This window comes from Dasypus novemcinctus, chromosome 29, assembly GCF_030445035.2.
Source record: "Dasypus novemcinctus isolate mDasNov1 chromosome 29, mDasNov1.1.hap2, whole genome shotgun sequence".
NCBI lineage: Eukaryota > Metazoa > Chordata > Mammalia > Cingulata > Dasypodidae > Dasypus > Dasypus novemcinctus.
The window spans coordinates 18,843,641-18,867,306 of NC_080701.1; the positions used below are offsets into that span (position 1 = coordinate 18,843,641).

General features: G+C 37.7%; 1 pseudogene; it reads right to left on the minus strand.

The window, feature by feature from the left end:
* Positions 1-3,370: 3,370 nt before the first annotated feature.
* LOC101432490 (transcription factor E2F5-like) overlaps positions 3,371-23,666 on the minus strand; it is a 28,912-nt pseudogene continuing 8,616 nt past the window's right edge.

Sequence of the window (23,666 nt, forward strand, 5' to 3'; positions counted from 1 at the left end):
TTGGTGAATTTACTCTGATGTCTAATTTCTCTCTCTTGCCTATTGTTTTCTTTTTTTCACAGCTCTTCCTTGATATTTGGTTCAACTTATTCTCAGTCTTTACTATTGCCCAGCTTAAGTTTTCAAAAGCAGGCCAGGGACTCCCTAGTGGGGCACAGATTTTCTCCCAAGGGTTGGATACAGAAAGTGGAACAGTTTTGCCTGTGCAATCTCCAGACCTGCCAGATGATGCTAGTCATCTCACCTTTCCAGGAAGCTGTTTCAGTCTCTGCTTTCCTGTGTTCTCATGTTGAATCTCCAGATTGGAGATTCAAAGCGGGTTCTGCTGGCCAAATTCACTGAAGAAAAGGACCTCGACCTCCACTTGCTTTTCCCTTGAAACAGCTGACAGGAAGGAAGATGTCTATTCCACTCTCAGTCAGCCACAGTGAGCCAGGGGTTTTACTCTGGCTTAATATCTTTGGGGTGTGGGAGGGGAGCCTTACCTAGCTGCCATGAGGGCTTGATAACTCACATTTGTCATTTTGGCTTCTTCATCTCTTTGTCCCCCGCTTTTCTGGGAGTTGTATAGCACTGCCCTGGTCTACTGTACTCAATGCAGGTCCCTCAGACAGCTTCTGGCTCTTTCTTCATTGTTTTTGTGAGAGCATTGAGCTCTGCCTGTTTGTCCATTGCCATCTTCCCATAATCCTCCTCAGTTATCTTTTGAGATTTAAAAAGTGAGAAAAATATACTTTATATTTAACCATCTTGTTTCTATTACCAGAATTCTTCATTGTTTCTGTATCTGGTTCTGCCTGAAAATTTCTCTTCATTATTTCTTGCACAGCAAGTCTACTGGCGATGACCTTTTGCAGCTTTTATTGTCTGAAAGTCTTTATTTCACTTTCATTTTTTTGTGTGTGTGTGTGTGTGTTTTTTTTTAAGATTTATTTTTTATTTATTTAATTCCCCTCCCCTCCCCCGGTTGTCTGTTTTCTGTGTCTTTTTGCTGCGTCTTGTTTCTTTGCCCGCTTCTGTTGTCGTCAGCGGCACGGGAAGTGTGGGTGGCGCCATTCCTCGGCAGGCTGCTCCCTCCTTCGCGCTGGGCGGCTCTCCTTATGGGTGCACTCCTTGCATGTGGGGCTCCCCTACGCGGGGGACACCACTGTGTAGCACGGCACTCCTTGCGCTCATCAGCACTGCGCATGGGCCAGCTCCACATGGGTCAAGGAGGTCCGCGGCTTGAACCGCGGACCTCCCATGTGGTAGACGGACGCCCTAACCACTGGGCCAAAGTCCGTTTCCCATGTGTGTGTTTTTTTAATGGAGGTACCAGGAATTGAACCCAGGACGTCATACATAGGAAGCAGGCACTCAACAACTGAGCTACATCCAGCCCCAAATGAGAGTTGTTTTTTAAATTTGTTTTGTTTGTTTGTTTGTTTTCATTTTTAGGATATACTGGTGTTTGAGCCCAGGACTTTGTACATGGGAAGCAGGTACTCAACCACTTGAACCACATCCACTCCCCTCACTTTCATTTTTGAGACATATTTTCACTGTCTATAGAATTGTAAGCTGGCATTCTTATATCTCTTTAAGTACCTCGAAGATTTTATTCTATTGTCTTCTAGCTTGTGTAGTTTCTTATAAGTAGTATGCAATCATTCTTACTTTTTAAACTATACATAATGTGCAAAAAAAACCACGCTTTCTTCCACTGGCTGTTTTTATTATTTGTCTATTACTGTTTTTCAACAGTATGGCTTTGATTATTTGATTATTGTATGGCTTTGAGTGGGCTTCTTTATGTTTATTATTCATGAAGTTTGTAGAGCTTTTTGGAGTTTGAGTTTATAGTTTATATCAAATTTGAAATATTTCCAACATTCATATCTTCATTTTTTCTCTCACTTCCTTTCTGTACATCAAATTACACATATGTTAGTCATGTTGGTGTTAGCCCATGAGTCAATTATGACTTTTAATTTAATATTCTACTCCACATACCTCTGCTTCATTTTGTAGTTTCTATTGCTATGTCTTCAGGTTTATCCACCTTTACTTTTACATTGTCTAAAAACTGTTATTAAGTCCATTAAGTGTATGATCTCCTATTAATCCTGTCCTGGGTATTTTTTATTTCAAATATTGTGTTTATAATTCCTAGAAAACTAATTTGTACACCAACAGATCTTTCCTATAATCTAGTAAAGTGAAATGACAAAAGGCAACAAAATGTGATAAAATGCTAGAACAGAAGGCACATCACACAGTCTGTTCATTGAAATAGTTAATATGTCCTAGTTTACATCCTTCACTTTGTAAGTGGCAGTGAATGTTGATTGTATTGGAAGGACAAAGAAATATGGACAGTTTTGTGCAGTCAAAAGAAAAGACAAATAAATGATGAGCCCATGAACTAGCTTTTTGTTTTTGATGACCTGAATTCGACTTTAACTTTTCTGTCATAAGAGAAAAAAAACAGAACAATTCAGAATTGAAAAACAAGTTGGAATCTCAGAATGTAATTACGTGGAAGGAGGAGGGGGATCTTATCACTCTGAAGCAGGCTAGTAAGATCAGGAATCAACAGATGGATCTGGAACCTGGCAGAGAGTCCACACAGACATCAGTAACCCCCAAGATGGCTGCTGGAAGACCCCAAACCCCGAGATTCTGCTATTCAGAACAAAAACTTCTTCTGGAAGCCAGGAGAAGCCCTGGATATTCCCCAAGGAATTTATCATTGGGCCTTCATGGGGAATTGATGGGTACGGGATTCAATCAAAACAGCAACAGCTGGAACCCCTCCCCTGCCATTAGCAAAGGTGTGGAATTATTAACAGTTTAAAAAGGCAGGCACAGAATCTAAGTGCACTCTTGCGCTCTGCTCCCTTGCCTCTGGACCCATTCCTGCCCTCTGCATACGGCTCTCACCATTTTTCTTCTGCCACATGGCCACGCAAGTAAACCTGGGCATTTATAATCTATAGTGGGAAATTGTAGTCTGTAAATCAGCCCTCTTTATCACTTTTCAGCCCCTTCTTTTCTACCTGGAACCTCTGATCTGTTATTTTCTCCCATTTCTCTTCCCTCCCCACCTGAATAAATTACTGGCCTAACTCACCTGACATGCTCTTGAAATTCATTTCTGCAGCATAGTCAAAGAACCTAAATAAAATCCAGTAGAAGTGCTTTTTCCTGAAGCAATTAGAGCCCTTTGTTTTATGGATAAAGTTTTGTGAAGTGAAAACAAAAAAAGTATTAGGGAAGAACACTTCAGAATCAGTGAACTAAAAGATGTTAAATTTATTATTTTGAGGTCATTTAAGAAGACTAAAATGTTACACATTTAGAGGTAGATAGTCCTGAGTTTCCATAGAATCTAATAGTTTAATATCTGGACATCAAACTGATCACAAATTCCTTCATTGTCTTCTAAATTAAAGTTGTGGGCATCTGCTGGGAAGTAGAAAGCTGCAAGAGATGAACAGATCAGAAGACCTGAACTCATCAACAATGTCTCCACTTACAGATCCTGCTGAAGCTGTATCCATAGCTGGTGCTTGCTGAAGATTCTGGCTTCTTTCACAGGCAGGTTGCTCGGGCAGATTCTGAGTTTCCAGGCTGGGTTCCTGTGGACTCATTGGAGTCCAGGGCTGAGAGGAAGGTTGTGTGAGGTCATCAGGTGTGAGAATAGGAAAAACCACAGGCTTGGGGAACTGGGCTATGTATTTATATATAGGACATGGATAGGTCCTGCATGAGTCCTTAGATTGATATGGAATTTCTTTTGTCCATTCTGGCCTAATTCTGGAATAGGTTCCTGCAGCTGTTTACCAGAAGGTGCTTGAATGGCCAAACGTGTATCACCATTAGAGCAATTACAGATGTCTTCATGAGTTACATAGGAAAATCTGTTAGCAATGGAGTCATCTATCACAGTTTTGATGCTTTGCAGTAGCCACAACTTCTGCTGATCAAGTGCTCTTTCCTTCTTTTCTAGATCTTCAATTTCAGCTTTAAGATCTTAATCTTTAGGCTTTAATTTGTCAATGACTTTTTTTTTTCCTCTATTTTTTAAAAAATGTTACATTAAAAAAATATGAGGTTCCCATATACCCCTCCACCCCCCTCACCCCACTCCTCCCATATCAACAACCTCTTTCATCATCATGGGACATTCATTGCATTTGGTGAATACATTTTGGAGCACTGCTGCACCACATGGATAGTGGTTTACCTTGTAGTTTACACTCTCCCCCAGTCCACCCAGTGGGCCATGGCGGTATTACAACCAGCTCCTACACCTTTCCATTAGAGATTTTTAATTTTTTTAAATTTTTTCCATCACGTCAGTTCCTTCCAAAAGCCTTCCAAGACACTGGTGATATAAATTCTTCTTTTTTTTTGGCCTCACAGTCTAAGTATCTGCAGCTGCTTTGAGATGCAGGATGCTGTCCTTGGCCTCCTGTGGTGGATGCATGAACTTGGTGAGGTTCCTGGGGCTGCAGCTGGGGATACTGTACTGCTGACCCTGGCCCTGGCCCTGGCCCAAGGTCCCAGGCTCCTCAGCAGCCTGCAGAGGTCTGGCACCTCACCTGGGTATTTTTGTCATTTATTCCCATTTTCATGTACATTCCTGACAATATTGAACATACTTATAATATCTGTTTTGACATCTGTGGCTGCTAAATTTATCATCTCTCTCATCTCTCAGTTTTTTTTTGACTAATTTTTCTACTGGATCATATTTTCCTGCTTATCAGCACAGCTGGTAATTTTTTAATGGATAGCAGACATTGTAAATTGTAATTGTTGAGTGTTAGGTTTTGTTTTATTCCTTTAAATGGTATTTTCCATATTTTTATATATATGTTTTTTCCATATATATATATATATATAGTTTGTTTGTTTGTTTGTTTTGTTTTGAGGTACCGAGAATCCAAGGATTGAACCTCGGACCTCATATATGGGAAGCCCATTGTACAACCACTGAGCTCCATCAGCTCCCCTAAGTTGCTTTTTTCATTTGTTTGTTGTTTGTTTTTTTGTTTTCTTTGTTTTTAGAAGGCACCAGAACCAAACCAGGACTTCCCATGTGGGAAGCCCCCCCACCCCATACATTTATGGTATTAAGATAAAGTTGATAACCTAAAGGTTTGCTTTGAAAGCCTGTCAAAGCCAGCACAGGGTAGTCTTTAGTCTTATGCTCATTTAGCTCCTCTGCTTAGGCGGTATTCTCTCAGAACTCTATCTGAAGTTCTGTGTATCATAAAGTCATTCCATTCTGCATGGTGGTTTTATAAAATATTTCTAGTTTATCTGAGCTTTGAGAATTGTTTGGCTTACTTAAGGCTTTCCATGGTTCTTTCCATGGCCTTGTGAAATTTCTTTTCATAAATGCGAAAGATCTTGGAGCTCTCTCTATATAGCTGGTCCTCTTTGTTAAAGTGCTTCATAAGTTCTAGGTTTCTTGACCTCCTCAACCCTAATCTCTGTCTCTTCAACTGAAGGGGACAATTGAGCTCTGACCAAGTTTGCCCTCTCTATTCTGTGACCTGAAAACTTATTCTAAACAATAAGCTAAGGTGAGATGAGGTCTTACCTCCTCTGTTTCTCTTCTCTCAGAAATCACAGTCTCGAACTGCACACTATCAATGCCTGGAAACCAGTTTCATATCTTTTATACTCAGTATTCTAGTTTTGTAATGTGGTAGAGTACATCTGATCTCTATAATTTGTTGATGTCCAAAAACAGAGAAGCATTTTTAATCTTGATATTTTCTAAATGAAATAAAACACAAAAATCATACTTATCTAATGTTTAAGTTACATAAAGTTAAGAGAACTAGCTAAGATATTGAACAATAGTATCAGAACTCAAGGGTATCTTATCAGAATACAACTGGGAAGTTGAAATTATATATCGACTAGTATAATATCTACACCAGCATTTAGTCTAAATTAAATCAATTGTTCAAACACAAATGGTAATGAGAGTGAAGAAAAGAAGCAATGGCTTAATAAAGTTTATGCAAAAATGCCTCAGAGCTTTTGGCACATTTGAAAAAGTTAAGTGCAGCATTATGAGGCACCCCACCCCAAGTCCTGAGCACATAACCACCTGTGTGGTCTAGACATAAGTTAAAGGTTAACAACCCTCCCCAGAGGGAAGAGAATGTATAGATGGTATCATAAACTAGAATTTTCCCAAAGCAGTGAACATCCTTAGTAAACATCCTTCCTACGAGTGTAGTGGAAACATCACCAGACCCCAAGTGTACGCTTCACATGACCCTAGCAGGAACTCTGTTCTCATACCCTATGGGATGTCCTTGTTCTGAGATCCCTTATACATCACCCCGCATTTTCTCATGTCTTTGCAAAACACTGTCCATAGGTCCTAATAAAGCTTATGCCTGACTAAATGCCAGGTCCGTTCTTTGGTCTCACAGCCTCACCAACTCATGCCCTTCAGGAGTTGGGTTGGAACACATGACTTTATCCAGAAGATCATTTTTTAAAATGCAGTCTTCATAAAAAGCATTCATAGAAATGTATGTGTCTAGGTCAAAGGAGTTGTGATTATCACTATACAATTTTGTCCTGGTTAGTACCACTTTTATAATTATTATATATTTTGGGAATCATTTTAAAGATAGATATTGATAAACTAAATGTTCCTAGAAGTAGAAAATCATGGTTTACAATAATAAGCTAATGCCATATTTTTTCTATCAACTAATAGTGATCCAGAAAGTAAAGTTTTACCACTTCACATTTGGACTATCTCCAACCTCCTACTCTGCAATAGTAGTTGGCATTGTATCCTCTTCCTCTACAGAATTCCCTTCACTTCTGGAGTTGTTGTTAGAAAATTTTGATAATTTATCTGGTATTATAATGATTTTATCTAGAAACTATTCTCAGAAGAACCTGGGAAGAGAAATTGAGACAACGATGTTTAATTAATAATCTTTTAGTTGTAATGGACAGAAACAAACTCAAAGAAACAGATAAAATGAGAGTGAAGAGCATGTGTTGGATGACATACTGTTGTTGAAATGGCAGTTCTCCCTAAATTGATCTATAAACTCAGTGCAATCCTTATCAGAATTCTACAAGGTTTTTTTTGTAGACATTGAGAAGCTAATTTGTATGGAATATACCCAAAATAATTTTTAAAAAGTACACAATATGAGGGTATACAATACCAATGGAACAAAATATAAAGCTCAAAAATATATCCATATTTATAGTCAACTGTTTTTCAACAAAGGTGTCAAGACACTTCATTGGTGGGAAGTTTCATCTTTTCAACAGCAATGCTAGGACAATTGAATACATATATGTAATTGGAAGCAGATATATAATTATAGACCTGTGCTAAACTATAAGATTCTTAGAAGGGAACAAAGGAGAAAATCTTTCTAACTTTTGGTTAGGCAAAGATTTCGTGGATACTATACCACAAGCACAATCCATAAAAGAAAATAATTGATAAACTGGACTTTATCAAAATAAAAAGTTTTGCTTTTCAAAAGACAATATTGAGATAATGGAAAAGCAAGATACAGAAAGGGAGAAAATATTTTCAAATCGTATATCTGATGAAGACTTGTATCCAGAATATATAATACACTCTTACAATTCAGTAAGAAGCAGACCAACAACCCAATGAAAACATGGATAAAAGACTTGAATAGATGATTCACCAAAGCAGATAAACAAATGGCCAATAAGCAAAGGAAAAGAAGATCAACAGCATTAGTTACTAGTAAAATACAAATTGAAACCTCCTTGAGATATCACTATGCATGCCCAGTAGAATGGCTATAGTCAAAAACTTTGACAATATCAAGCAGTGGTTAGGAAGTGAAGAAAGTGAATGTGCTCATTGCTGGAAGGATGTAAAATTGTAGAATTCTTTGGAAAAAATCTCAGTTTCTTTAAAAAGTAAACGTAAACTTACCATACAACCCAGCAATTCTAATCCAAGATAAGAAAGATAAATGAAAACCTAATCACACGAACAGTTTTACCTGAATATTTATAGTAGCATTATTCACAAGAGCCAAAAACTAGGGAAAAAAACTCATGTTTAAAATGTGGTATATCCATATAATGGAATATTATATAACAATTAAACGAAACAAACTACTGATACATGCCTCAATATGGATGGCCCTCATAAACATTATGCTAAGTAAAAGAAGCCAGATTCAAAAAAAAAAGATATTGTATGATTTCTATTTATATCAAATTTCCAACAAAGACAAATATTTAGTGATAGAAAGCTTGTCAACAATTGCCTGAAACTGGAGGAAGGAGCAGAGATTGACTAAAAACCAGCACAATGGAACTTTTTTTTTTTTGTGGCAGGAGGAGGGAGGGTGAAAATAGTCTAAAATTGGACTGTGTCGATAGTTGCATAAAATAATTGAATGAATATATTTTATGATATGTAACTGACACCTCAATAAAGCTGTTAAAATGAGATTGAAAGGAAGTAAAATTCAACCAAACCCAAGTAGGATGGAGACAGTTCTCTGAGAACTGTTGTAACTCCAGATTTGAATACTACCATGAACCTCTGCACCTCTCATCTCTACTTCCATGTTTGCATGTGTGCATGTTTGATCTATACTAAGTGCCACTTTATCTTCCTATCAAGAAACATGGCCTATTGGCTTATATTTATAGTGTCACTTGAGAAGGGATGAGACAAACTGTCTTCTACAGTTAAAAATTTCCAGAGAAGAACAGTACTTGACTTGGTTTGGGTCAAGGGCTTACTTTTAGGTCAATCAATAATGATTCGAGGGTCAGGCTCTCTCTGCTGTAGTATACATCGTGTGTGTGCATATGTATACACACATACATGTGTGACATATTTCCTCCAAGTATACTTCTATATCTATTTAATCTTTTTTAATATATATTTTTAAATTTATTTTTAAAGGATACATAGATCATACAAAATGTTACATTAAAAATATAGAAGGTTCCCATATGCCCAACTCCTCACATCCCCCACTTTTCCCACATCAACAACTTCTTTCATCAGTGTGGTACATTCATTGCATTTGGTGAATATAGTTTGGAGCACTGCTACACAGCATGGATTATACTTTACATTGTAGTTTACACTCTTTCCCAGTTCATTCAGTGGGTTATGGCAGGATATATAATGTCCTGCATCTGTCCCTGCAATGTCAGTCAGAACAACTCCAAGTCCCAAAATGTGTCCATAACACACCTCTTTTTCCCTCTCCCTGCCTTCAGCAACTCCTGTGGCCACTGTGTCCACATCAATAATATAATTTCTTCCATTGCTAGAGTCACAATAATTTTATCATAGAATACCAGTAAGTCCACTCAAACCCATATTTTATTCCTCCATCCAGAGGGCCCTGGGATGGTGATGCCCACTCCATCTCTCAATTGAGAGGGGCTTTGATCCTACATGGCTTGTGAATGGGACTCTTGTTCCCACAGCTGTAGACTCTCTCAGTTCCTTGGTGTGGTGGTTGTCTATCCTCACCTCCCTGTCAGCTGACCTGGGGAAGTCCAACAAACTGGACAGTAGGTGCTGCAACACCACTGAGACTCAGAACCCATCTGGCACATGAACTGCCTGGAGATTTAAGTCTCTTGGGCATATACCAACCCCAGTGCCAACCACAGGTTCAATAAAAGGGACAGAAGAGGTATGTGTAGAGAAGTCAAATCTGAGTTCAACTCCATCACACTCAGTAGCACAAATTCCAAAGTAGGGCCCACTGGCAAGGCACTGAACTCCAGAGCCATCTCCCATGACCTTAGGACCTGGGTGTCTCCATAGCCCTCAGGAGCAGCAGTACCTGGGGTTGTATCTACTTTGGCTGTCTATGAGATCCTGCTGAGACATGCATAAGTGCCACCCCTCTGGATCTTAATTAATCCTTAGGATAACCCTAATCCTTTGAAATAGATACAGTATTAGTCAGCCAAATGGGTACTGATGCAAAATACCAGAAATTGGTTGGTTTTTATAAAGGGTATTTATTTGGGCTAGGGGCTTACAGATACCAGGCCATAAGCATAAGTTACTTCCCTCACCAAAGTCTATTTTCACGTGTTAGAGAAAGATGGCTGCTGATGTCTGCCAGAGTTCAGGCTTCCTGGGTTACTATCTCAGGGTCTTGCTTCTCTCTGGGTTCAGGGTTCCTCTCTTCCCAGGGCTTGCTTCTTCCTGGGCTCAGGGTTCCTCTCTTTCTGGGGCTTGCTTCTCTTTCTTCTGTGAGCTTACTTCCTGGGACTCCAGTTTAAGGCTTTAGCATCAAATTCCAACATCAAAATTCCAACATCAAAAACCCCTCAACTCTGTCCTTTGCCATGTCTTTTATCTGTGAGTCCCCCACCCCACCATGCCCTAATGATGTGGCCCAATCAAAGCCCTAATCATAATTTAATGACACCCAGGGACAGCCCAGATTATGAACATAATCTAGTATCTATTTTTGGAATATATAACCATATCAAAATGCTACAGATACCAATATTTCCATTTCACAAATAGGGAAATTGACCCTTAGAGAAGTTAAAATACATAGACAAGGTCATATGGCTAAAGCGTTGGTTCCAGGATTTGAACAAGCTCAGTCACATTATTCCTTTCCCTAAACTACACGTCTCCTTTTATCATTTTCTTATCCTAAGAGCATCATATGCTATATCATGGCTATATCCATGTATTGGATTGTCTCTATTTTTTCTAGATAAACCATTATTGTATGAACTCATCCTAAACATATTGCTATCCCTGACATCAGAATAAATGGATATTCTCTCTTAAATCCAGGGTTTTAATGATTACACTTTATGTGTTAGCTTTTTTTTTTTGCTCCACAGAACTAGTACTCTGCTTTTCTTCAGGCATCCTAATATCTAATTTTCAAGTTTCCTTCCAAATGAAAATCACTATCAGTATGGTAAGCATTTGGAGTTTTATTATTGATTTATGCCTTGGGTGAAGAGGTTAATTAAATGTGAATTTTAAGCCGACAACATGATTAGGAGAGTGAAGCAAGTGGAATTCATGAATACTTCCAGAGCCATTAAAACTCTTTAAAATGAACAATGACTGAAGGTGGGGGTATGAAGGGGTGGGGTGGGGAGATAGATCAGCTCTCTGTTATTTGTGACAGGATTAATGAAATTCTGAAGAATAACAGAATCTTTCCAAGGCATTCAAGTCCAGCTGGGTTTTTAGTTTGCATTTATATTGACATTAGCATGGGATACAATATATTCCTAATAAGCCACTCTTCCATATTCTCTCACTCTTTTTTTTTCTTTCCTATTTCAAATTTCATCATAGAGCCCTGAGCTGTTCCAGATCAACAGACCAGACTAGAAGGAGGGGAGGATTGATGGGTTACCAACCCTTAAAGAGTCCTCAGGGAGACTTTGCAAAAAATTGAGGATTCATAGACTCAACATTTTCATTGTTGCTGTTTTTCAGGAAGACCCTTTGGAGATCTTAATTTGAGAACTTAAATCAAGGGTGGATCTTATAGCGAAAAAAAAAAAAAAAGGAAGCTAACAAGTCATTATGCAGCAATAATGTATATAAGGAAATGGGGAATCTGGGGCTGGTTTCAACACAGATTTTAATTCCCCCAAAGTCAAACAATTGTGGATTTTATGCACTATTTAAAACCTTATAGTCCTCTCTCCTCTAAATCCCAAGCACAAAGTAGAAATTCAGTCTGTTCTGGTTAATGGTGAATGGAGTTGTACAACTCCAAGAGATTTAAAAAATAATAAATGACAACAATTACATACCCATAATCATGTTATAAAGAACACAACAAAAATATTTGAATCAAATGTTACAGGTATTCCAGAAAACTAGAAAATCTCAAAGGTGGGGTCCATAGAATTTAATAATTACAGGGTAATAGAAAACAAGACATTAATTAAGAAAATGATTTATTGTACTTTAGTGCTGTTATTAAATATATATCCCGAACACTATACATATGTAATATTTATTACCTTTTAATTTGTAATAGATATAGTTCTGGTAATGGAATGGAATGAAAGATCTGTAGCTCATAATTCAGGAGGTAGAAATGATGCAGCAATCTAAATGGGGTGATAGCATTTCAGAATCAATCTTAGAACAATAATGAAAGGTATTGTCATTGTGATTCCATCCAGGCAAATATCTACTGTGCCTAGGTAACAGAAAATATATAGACATGTATACTGAGTTGGAACGAAAGACTCAGCAAAATAGAAGTTAAAAAGCAACCTAGAATCAGATATTTTAGATGAAAAGGATGAAAAACCCTGACACACAGTAAACTTACAGCTAGATAAGGCAGAGGAAAGGGTGGGTGGAAGATTTTCCTATTGGAGACTGAAATCTGTGCACTAAAACCTTGGGAGAGCTTCCTCATTTCACACATAGGGGACAGTGACGATACTAGGCTCTGGACAATGTGCCATTAAGATTTATCATATAGGCTTCAGCCGATCAGGCTTAAGTTGAGAATGTCCAAGGCAACGCTGCCGCCTTCAGAGGGGTGTGGGACTGACAGAACCTGGGACCTGTCTGGAGAGGCTTACTGGTGGTAACTAATATTTCTCAGGTTCACCTGGATAGCAGCAGCAATTCAACCCCCTTTTCAAGTTTTCCTCTCCACTCTAGGGGACTCCATCATGTCTACAGTGAGTGTCACCCACATGCTTTGGTCCTGTAATTACCTCTGCCTCTAACTTAGCCCCCGATGGCCAGTCTTGCCTTCATGCCCGGACCTCCGTTTGTACCTCCTGCATATCTAAGACAGCAGGCATTCAGTTAGAACAAGACTTCTCACACTCAGCACTACTGACATTTCTTTTTGGGGCAGGATTCTGTCCTGTGCATTGCAAGATATTAAGCAGCATCCCTGGCCTTGACTCACGAGATACCAGCAGCACCTCCGATTATGACAATGACACATGTCTCCACACATTGGCCAATGTTCCCTGGGGACGGCAGGAAGGCAAAACTGTGATCCTCGAGAACCACTGATTTATAGGTTGCTACCCTTATTATGCTGCCTTTGAGGGCCGAGTTCTCCTCTTCACCATTCCTCAACTCCCATAGCCTAGCTAAGCCAGGATTGTATGTTTGTTAAAAACAATAATGAACATTTGAAGCTGACGGAAGAAAACTCTGGTGCAGAGCAAATTTACAACTGACTGCTAGATGACTGTTCTTGGGGCCCAGAAACCCATTCCAAATGAGTTCCTACCAGGCAGCGTCCCTAGTGGCTCCAGATCAACTTCCTTTCCCAACTAGAGAAATGCTCAGTTGCAGTTTCCCATCAGAAGGATGTGATAAGTCTCTATATTTCTAGCCAATGGGGCTCACAGGGGTCAGTGATAGAGAAAACCGTTTCCTCTCACTATTCCACATCTTAAATCTTTTTTATGCCAAACTTTGCTTCATTTAAGCAGTACTGATCATCTGAATATCCACTCCCTTCTGAGGAAACTCTACCCTCTTCCCAAGTGTAGGGACTTGTTATGTAATTTTCTTTTGTACATTTAATAATTGAAAATACAAACAATGAAAAAGTAAAAAGAAAACATAGTTGCATACAAACATACATTTCTCATTTAAATGTACTGGATATATATAAATTTTTTTTGAATCATACAATATGTTACACAATATATTTGATTTATAGTAAAGCAATTAACAGAAAATTACTTCAGAATCTCATTGCACAAGAAATACACATATAGCAGCTAGTGGGTGGCTTTTTCATGTCTCCTCCTTCTATATTACATAAATTAATGGTAACTCTCTTCATTTTAACATTTATCAAAATTTTGTTTCTTCAGTTTTAAATGTCAATAAATAGAATTTCAGTATTATATTTTGCATTGAGCTTTCCCAGTTCCTGGAATAGTGTCTGCCACATTAAAAAAAAAACAAAACAAAACAACAACACTCAATAAGCAACTGACTCATTGAATTAATGATTTAATGGAAGCAAATCCAATTTCCTTTTATGCTCCTTCCTATGGAATGGAGGAATCTCATAATGTCCTATCCTTTCTTCAGTCATTTCAAACTCAGCTTCACATCTCTCAAGCCAAAGGAAAAAACAGGAAATATTTCATAGTCATGGAGCACAGGCTACTTTCTCCCATTTTACAGACAAGGAAACAAAGACCTAGACATATTAAGTAACTTATCACAGATCACAAAGTTAGTAAATGGCAGAGCTAATGCTCTTAATCCAGGTCTGCCTGATTCTAACTTTCACGATAAACACACACCTCTGTGTCTCTTCTCTACCCTGAACCTATTATTGCTTCTCTAGTCAAGTTCACATCCAAGAGTTTCCAAGAGCATTGTGCCCTTTATGACCTTGCAAAGGGGATGAATTCTACCCTATTCTTCATCAGTTACACAATCTATCCTGCATATCCTTTCAGCAGTTGCCCCATCACTGTCCTAAAAAGGTGCATTTTTCAGTAAAGCCTTTTATTCTTGCTTTCTGGACATTGACAGGACTAGGCCCCATCCCTAGCACCCCCCAAACAGCCACAACTTGCAGAAGCTGCAAGTTTATTATTAACCTGCCCCATTGTGGAAGGGCCACCAGCCGTTTACTCAGAAGGAGCCATGTCCCATGATATAGAACAGCCCCCCATCCTGAGCCTATGTGTCCAGATATAGTTCATTTCCTCACAAGAATAGACAAAGAAGCCACCCCACCCCACCCAACCCCTTCTGCACCCCTAGAATTCACTACCCTTAGCCCACTGCCCCTAGCCATCCCTCGGGTCTTACCTAGGCCCAAACCCACTCCCACTAACTAAGCGTGTTCCCGCCTATTGATGTACTGGATAAATTCATGACTGCCTCTGCCAGAGGCAGGCTGAAGTTTCTCTGCAGACCCCTGCCATACTAGCAGGGGCTCTGAGGTTTATTCTTTAGACCTCCTCCACTGGGAGAACTTCCCAGTAAATCCTTGCCTGCAATCGCTGGACTCCACATCCCAGCTGTCTGACCCCACCATCTAACAGACACTAGATTAAAAGGACTGCTTATAAGTTTCATGCAGGTGTATTCAGAGAAGAGCCACTAGGATGGTGAATAGACTTGAAGCAACCAGGATAAGGAATGGCCATGGAGAAGAGATATGAGTTAAGGTGCCTTCTATGGAGGGCTTAACCCATGCGGCCACAAGGAGTGATACAGGACCAAAGAATGGAAGTGACAGGAGACAGATTTCATGTAAGTAGAAGTAATGAGATCTAATGTTTGGAGATGTCCAAGATGCAATGTTTGGCATCAAATCCTTTGGATGCTTCAGCCAGAAGCCAGAAATATTGTAAAGGGAAATCCATGCATCGCATGGGTGGTTGTTCATATAATCTTTGATTATATTATTTTGAAGATGCCAGGAAATCATAAGAACATCCTACATTTCAATTCACAACCTAACAAGTCAAAAATTCGAGGACTTAACCCTCAAGAAAGTCTCTACTTTTTTCCCGAGTCCCCAGAATAGCAGATGCTACTTGAGACATGTTCAGGGTCATTAACAAGGTTTAAAAAAACAATGATTTTGCTTATTTCTGGTGTGTTTGTATGTATGTGTGTGAGACAGCAAATTCAATTCATTAACCAATTTGGCATCATGATTAAATTTTTATGAAAATAATTCTATTGATATTTTAAAAAAATAAGGTTGCTACAAACTAATGGGGTTGAAGGATGTGTCTTAGTTTGGAGCAGAGGAAAGCATACAAGGCCCATTGTCTCAGGTGTGGGAATTTTCCTCCTTACCGTTAGAGCCCATGAGTGGCATCCCCTTCCTCTGCCAACAGATGATCCTGAGAGCAAAGGTGGAAGTGGAGGCTGCCTGCTTAGCAACCACAGCTGTGGATTCTAAAACTATAAAGAGGCTGTGAAAGTGAAGAATTTGGGTAAAGACGAGACGGGAGAGGGAGTGAGCATGTTCCTTGAAGCTTAAAGATGAAGGAGAGAGGCTTATGGAAGGCTGGGAAAGAGGCCGAGTCAGGATTTAATGCGGCTTTGGTTTAATTCTAGTCTGAGTTAATGGCCAGAGAAGGGGAAGCATTTACTACATTCTTTTTCTGACCATTCATCACGCTCCACCACAGGTTACCTTTTCTTCAACTCCAGGCCAAGCAATGAACTTGACTTTCTCCAGCTCTATCTGCAAATCTTCACAACAATGCACCCTGGAAATCAGCAATAAAAGGTCACGGTTTTTCTCCTGGCCTCAGGCATAGGGTGCGGGGTGACTGCACAGCATGGAGAGCCATGCCTGAGCCCTTTTCCTCTGATAACAGGATAACATGCTAGTGATATTTTTTTCCTGGTGACTAGTGGGAAAACATGTTTTTGGTTTTGCTGATTACCTAGCCTCTAGAATATTTATTTACTCATTGAAAGGTTAGATTTAGAAAGAGCAAGTCTCCCACAACACCTGCTTGCAAGTTAACTGGAAGGAAGCACAGATAGAAACTTAAATGGCAGCTTATCAGAAAATTTAAGACCTAACAGGGAAAAATCTGGAAGCAGAATTGCTTTTTTGTGTTCTACTTTTTTATCTACATGAAACCTAGGAACTCTTCATTTTGCCACTGATCTCCAGCAGTAAACAAAGAGAAAATCATGTGGTTAGACATAACTTATGTTAGCACAATTGAACAATTCAGGCCAAAAAATCCACTTCGGTTCTGGACTTACTGAATTATTTGCAATGGATTTCTGCATCAACTAGCATACTGTATAATTGCCAAGTATCCTGTTTTCTTTGTCCATAAGCATAGATGCATTTGTTGATTTGGGTTAATTCAGGGGTTCTTAACCTTTTTTGTTCCATAAGCCCCTTAGCCAGTCAGGTGAATTTCAATTCAAGCTCCTGGACCCCCTTGTTAAGAACTCCTGGATTAATTGAAGGAAGAGGGAATATTTACCAAACCAAGGCACTGTGGGTAATTCAAAGGCAGTTAAAATACCCTCATTATAAAGTAATGATAATTTAATTTAGAAATTATTTTTATATCTATTCATTGTAGGAAAAAAAGATATCAGAAAAGGTAAGCTTTCTTCTGAATCCACCCTTTCAAATGTTTTTTTAAATTTTATTTTTAACAAAGCTTTATATTCCATAAATGATAAATCAAAAACATAGGGCACTGCAGAGGAGGAATTGTGGGAACATGGCATTGGATTAGCCAGATAAGGCTCAGCTCTCACAAAAACAATGGAGAAAGTACCAAAGTCAGTCTTGGGACCTGCTTTGGGGATCAGCAGACCAGAACACTGCTTCCAACTCCCAGGAGGGTGAGGAATAGAGAGATGAAGAAGCCGAAACAACAAACTGTGAGTTACTAAACCTCCCAGCTGCTGGGAAGGGCTCCCCTCCCCCACACTCAAGATAGTCTTCCTCCCTGCCAGCTGTTACAAGGGAAAAGGGAAAGGAAGTTGGGGGGCTTTTCTTCAGTGAATTTGGCCAACAGAGCCTGCTTTGAATCTCGGATCTGGCCAGACAAAAACAAAGTAAAAGCGAGGGAGATATACCTCCATGGAAATGTGCACCAACAAGCGCCATCTGCTGACTGGTCTGGAAATTACATGGACAGAAACTGCTTTTCGAGCTGCCTTCACCCCATCCCTGGAAGAAAATCTGTACCCCTTTAGTGAGTGAGTCCCTGGCATGATTTTGGTTAAGTTAAGTTGGGCAATTTTAAGTACTTAGGATAAGTTGAAACAAATATCAAAGGGCTGTGAAAAAATAATAACAATAGATAAGAGAGAGAGATTGGCCATTAAAGTAAATTCACCAACATATCAGATGTCTAGACATTAGTAAAAAATTACAAGCCATACAAGGAAACAGGAAGAGATGGCCCAGCTAAAAGAACAATGAAATATCCTGAAGAGATCCAGGAGTTAGGACAATTAATCATTGAAAATCACACAACTCTCCTAAATTTTAAAGAATTGAAAGAAAATATGACTAAAGATATAAACAATATTAAGAAGACACTGGGTGAGCATAAAGAACAATTGGAAAGTCTGCAAAGAAAAGTAACAGACCTTATGAGAATGAAAGACACAACAGATGAGATTAAAAATCCATTAGATATTATACACTTATTGTTTATGTATGCTTATGTATGAGTGATCTATTTCAATAAAATTTTTAAAATTATATTAAAAAATCCATTAGAGGCACATATGAGCAGACCTGAACTACTTGAAGACAGAATAAATGATTTTGAAGACAGAACATCTGAACTGGAAAAGACAGGAGAACAGAAAGAGAAGAGAATGGACAAAATGGAACAAGGTCACAGAGAATTGAATGACAATGTGAAACACAAAAACATATGCATTGTGGGTGGCCCAGAAGAAGAAGAGAATGGAAAAAGGGCAGAAAGAATATTTGAGGAAATAGTAAGTGAGAACTTCTCTACCCTTATGAAAATGTAAATATTAATATCCAAGAACGTCAACACACCCCTAACAGAATAAACACAAACAAACCTTCCCCTAAGACACCTACTATTCAGAATGACAAATATCAGAGATAAAGACAAGATTTTGAAAGCAGCTAGAGAAAAGAAAAGCATCACATACAAGGGAAACACAATAAGATTAAGTGCTGACCTCTCAACAGAAACCATGGAGGAGAGAAGAAAGTGGTATGATGTATTTACTGTATTGAAAGAGAAAACTACCAGCCAACACTTCTGTATCTGGCAAAGCTGTCCTTCAAAAATGAAGAGAAGTTCAAAGTCCTCACAGACAAACAAAAATTGATAGAATATATCACCAAAAGACCAGAATTACAAGAGTTACTAAAGGGAATGCTGCAGCCTGAAAGGAAAAGACAAAGGCAAGAAATTTGGAGAAGAATGTAGAAATGAAGAATATTAGAAAGGGTAAAAAGATAGACTATAATGTAATATGACAAGAGAAAGCAAAAGTCAAAATGAATGAAATAAGTAATGCCCTTAGAGTTATAACATTGAATGTTAATGTCTAAAACCCCCAATCAAAAGACACACACTGATAGAATGGATTGAAAAAATATGAGCCATGTATTTGGTGTCTACTAGACTCACCTCAGATGTATGGACACAACCAGGTTAAAAGTGAAGGGTTGGAAAGAGATATTCCATGCAAATTGTAACCAAAAACAAACAAACAAAAAACCTTGAGTGGTGATATTAATATCAGAAAAAAATAGATTTTTATTGCAAAACTGTTATAAAGGATGAAGAAGGTAATTATATATTAATAAAAGGGGCAGTTCAACAATAAGAAATAACTATTCTAAATATTTACACACCAAACCTCAGTGCCCCAACATACACGAGGTGCACTCTGGCAAAGCTGAAGGGAGTAATAGATGTCTCTACAGTAATAGTTGGAGACTTCAATACACCATTCTCAGTATTGGATAGAACATCTGGACAGAGGATAAGTAAAAAAACAGAAAGCTTGAATAATATAATAAATGAACTAGACCTAATCTATAGAGCATTGCACCCCAGAACAGCAGGATATACATTCTTTGCAAGTGCTCTTAGATCCTTCTCCAAGATAGACCATATGTTGGGCTACAAGACAAGTCACAATAAATTTTAAAAGGTTGAAATTGTATAAAATACTTTCTCTGTCCATAACAGAATGAAGCTAGAAATCAGTAGTGGACAGAAAAATGGAAAATTCATAAACATATGGTGATTAAATAACACACTCTTAAACAATCAGTGGATCAGAGAAGAAATTGCAAGAGAATTTAGCAAATATCTTGACACAAATGAAAATGGGAACACAGCATATCAAAACCTATGGGATACTGCAAAGGCACTGCTGAGAGGGAAATTTAGAGGCCTCAACGTTTACATTAAAGAAGAAGTAAGAGCTAAAATTGATGATCTAACTGCACATCTGGAAGAACTGGAAAAAGAACAGCAAATCCCAAATCAAGCTGAAGGAAAGAAATGGTAAAGATCAGAGCAGAAATAAATGAAATTGAGAACAAAAAAAACAATAGAGAAAATCAACAAAACCAAAAGTGGGTTCTTTGAGAAGATCAACAAAATCAACAAAACCTTAGCTAGACTGACAAAGTAGAAAAGAGAGAAGACACAAATAAATAAAATCAGAAATGAAAGGGAGACATTACCACTGACCTCATAGAAATAAGAGAGATCATAAGAGGATACTATGAGCAACTGTATGCCAAAAAATTAGAAAATGTAGATGAGAGAGACAAATTCCTGGAAACAAATGAACAACCTATGCTGACTTCAGAAGAAATAGAAGACCACAACAAACCAATCACAAGTGAAGAGATTGAAACAGTCAAAAACCTCCCAAAGATGAAAAGCCTGGGACCAGATGGATTCACAGGTGAATTCCACCAATCATTGAGAGATGAACGAACACTGATCTCACTCAAGCTCTTCCAAAAAATTGAACAAGAAAGAATGCTACCAAATGCATTCTATGAAGCCAACATCACTCTAATACCAGGACCATATAAAGGTTCTACAAAAAAGGAAAATTATAGACCAATATCTCTAATGACTACAGATGCAAAAATCCTCAAAAAATAATTTCAAACAGAATTCAAAAGCACAGTAAGAGAATTATACCCATGATCTAGTCAGTTTTATCCCAGGTGTGCAAGGTTGGTTCTATAAAAGCAAATCAATTAGTGTAATAAACCACTTTGATAAATTGAAAAGAAAAATCACATGTTCCTCTCAATTGACACAGAAAAGGCGTTTCACAAGATAAGCACTCTTACTTGATTAAAAAAATTCCAAAAGATAGAAAAAGAAGGAAGCTGTCTTAATATGGTAAAGTGCATATATGAAAAACCTACAGCTAGCATTGTACTCAATGGTGAAAAACTGAAAGCTTTCCCACTGAGATCAGGAACAAGACAAGGATATCCACTGTCACCATTATTCAATATTGTGCTAGAAGTTCTAGCTAGAGCAATTAGACTAGACAAAAAATAAAAGACATCCACATAGGAAAAGAAGAAGTAAAACTTTCACTATTTGCTGATGACATGATCCTATATCTAAAAAATCCTGAAAATTCCACAACAAAGTTACTAGAACTAATAGGCTGGTTCCACAAAGTGGTGGGATATGATATTAATACACAAAAATCAATAGCATTTCTATGCACTACTGATGTACAGTCTGAGGAGGAAATCAGCAAAAAAAATTCATTTATAATAGTGACTAAAACAATCAAATATTTAGGAATAAACTTAACTAAGGACATAAAAGACATGCATTCAGAAAACTACAGAATATTGCTAAAAGAAACTGAAGACAACTTAAATAAATGGAAGGACACTCCATGCTCATGGAGTGGAAGATTAAATTCTGTTAAAATGTCAATTCTACCCAACTGATTTATAGATTCAGTGCAATCCCAATAAAAATTCCAATAGCCTTTTGTGCAGAAATCAATATGCCAATAATTAAATTTCTTTGGAAGGGTAAGGGGCCCTGAATAGTAAAAAATGTCTTTAAAAAAGAACGAAGTTGGAGGACTCTCACTTCCTGACTTTAAAATATATTACTTAGCTACAATGGTGAAAAAAAATAGCATGGTACTGGCATCAGGACAGACAGGTTGACCAATGGAACCAAGTCAAGGACTCAGAAACTGACCCTCACATGTACAGTCAAGTGATTTTTGACAAGGCTGGTAAGTCCACCCAGCTGGGCCAGAACAGTCTATTCAACAAATGGTGCTGGGAGACCTGGATATCCATATCCAAAAGAAAGAAAGAAGACCCTACCTCACACCTTATACAAAAATAAACTCAAAATAGATCCAGGATTTAAATATGAAAACAACAGCCATAAAACTAGAAAAAATGTAGGACAATATCTTCAAGATCTTGTGGTAGGTGGTAGTTTCTTAATCCTTATGCCCAACGCATGAGCAACAAAAGAAAAAATAGATAAATGGGATCTCCTGAAAGTTCAACACTTTTGCACCTTAAAGCACTTTGTCAAAAGGGTGAAATGGCAGCTCAATGGGAGAAAATATTTGGCAATTACATATCTGATAAATGTTCAATATCCATGATATATAAGGAGATCATACAACTCAACAAAAAAAGACAAAGTATCTGATCAAAAAATGGGCAAAAATCTTGAAGAAACAACTGTCCAAAGAAGAAACACAAATGGTGAAGAAAGACATAAAAAAATATTCAGTATCTCTAGCGATTAGGGACATACAAATCAAAACTACAATGAGATAGCATTTCACACTTATTAGACTGCCCTCTATTAGAAAGTCAGAAAACTATAAATGTTAGAGAGTATGTGAAGATAGGAATGCTTATTCACTGTTGGGAATGTAGAATGGTACAGTCACTATGGAGTACTCTTTGGCATTTCCTAAGGAAGTTGAATATAGATTTGCCACAGGATCCTGGCAGTACCATTGCTAGGTGTATAACCAGAAGAAGAGAGCAATGACATGGATAGATATTTGCACACTGATATTCATATCACAATATTCACAATAGCCAAAAGTTGGAAACAATCCAGGTTTCCACCAACTGATGAATGGATAAACAAATTGTGGAGTATACACACAATGGAATATTATGCAGCAGTAAGAAGAAATGAGGTTGCAAAACGTATGACAACTCGGATGAACCTAGAGGACATTATGTTGAGTGAAGCAAGCCAGACATAAAAGGACAAATATTGTATGATTGCCCTATTATGAACTAAATATATTATGTGAAATATGAATATGGGTAGAATTGCATATATAAGATTGTTTTCTTTGAAGCTGAATAAATGTAATTTAATAGTACAAAATGTTAATATCAGACAAAAAAAAAACCAAAAAAAAAACATAAATTGGAGAACAGACACAGAGTACTACATACTGTATGATTCCATTTCTATAAAATGGAAATATAAATCAGTTTTAAAGATGAAAGGAGATTAGTGGTTATTTAGGACTGAGGAAGGAATGCTAAGGATTGTGAAGTCTTTCTTTTTGGAGTAATGAAATTGTTCTAAAATTTTTGACATGTTGAATGTACACATTGTGATTATACTAAAAGCCATTGATTATACGCTTTGGATAAAATAGCCAGAAATAGCAGCTATGTACAGTGGGGGAAGCATAGAGAGATTGAGAGGTGAGGAATTTTCTTGTTTGTTTGTCTGTTTTTTATTTATTATTAGTATTACTGAAATAATGAAGATGCTCTAATAATGACTGAAGTGATGAATGCACAACTATGTGAAAATACCATTGATTGTACACTTTGGATGAATTGTATGTTTATTAATATGTATCAATAATAATTATTTGATAAAAAATAAAATAAATAAGATAAAATATGAATAAAACAAAAAAATATAGATATGAGAGGATTCCCATATACCCCACAACCTCTTCTTTCCATACTTTCCCCATTGACAACATCTTTCATTAGTGTGGTACATTTGTTACAATAGATGAACACATATTGAAGAATTGCTACTAACCATGGTCTATAGTTTACATTATAGTTTATACTTTGCACTGCACATTTTTATAGGCTTTGACAAAATGTATAATGGTCTAT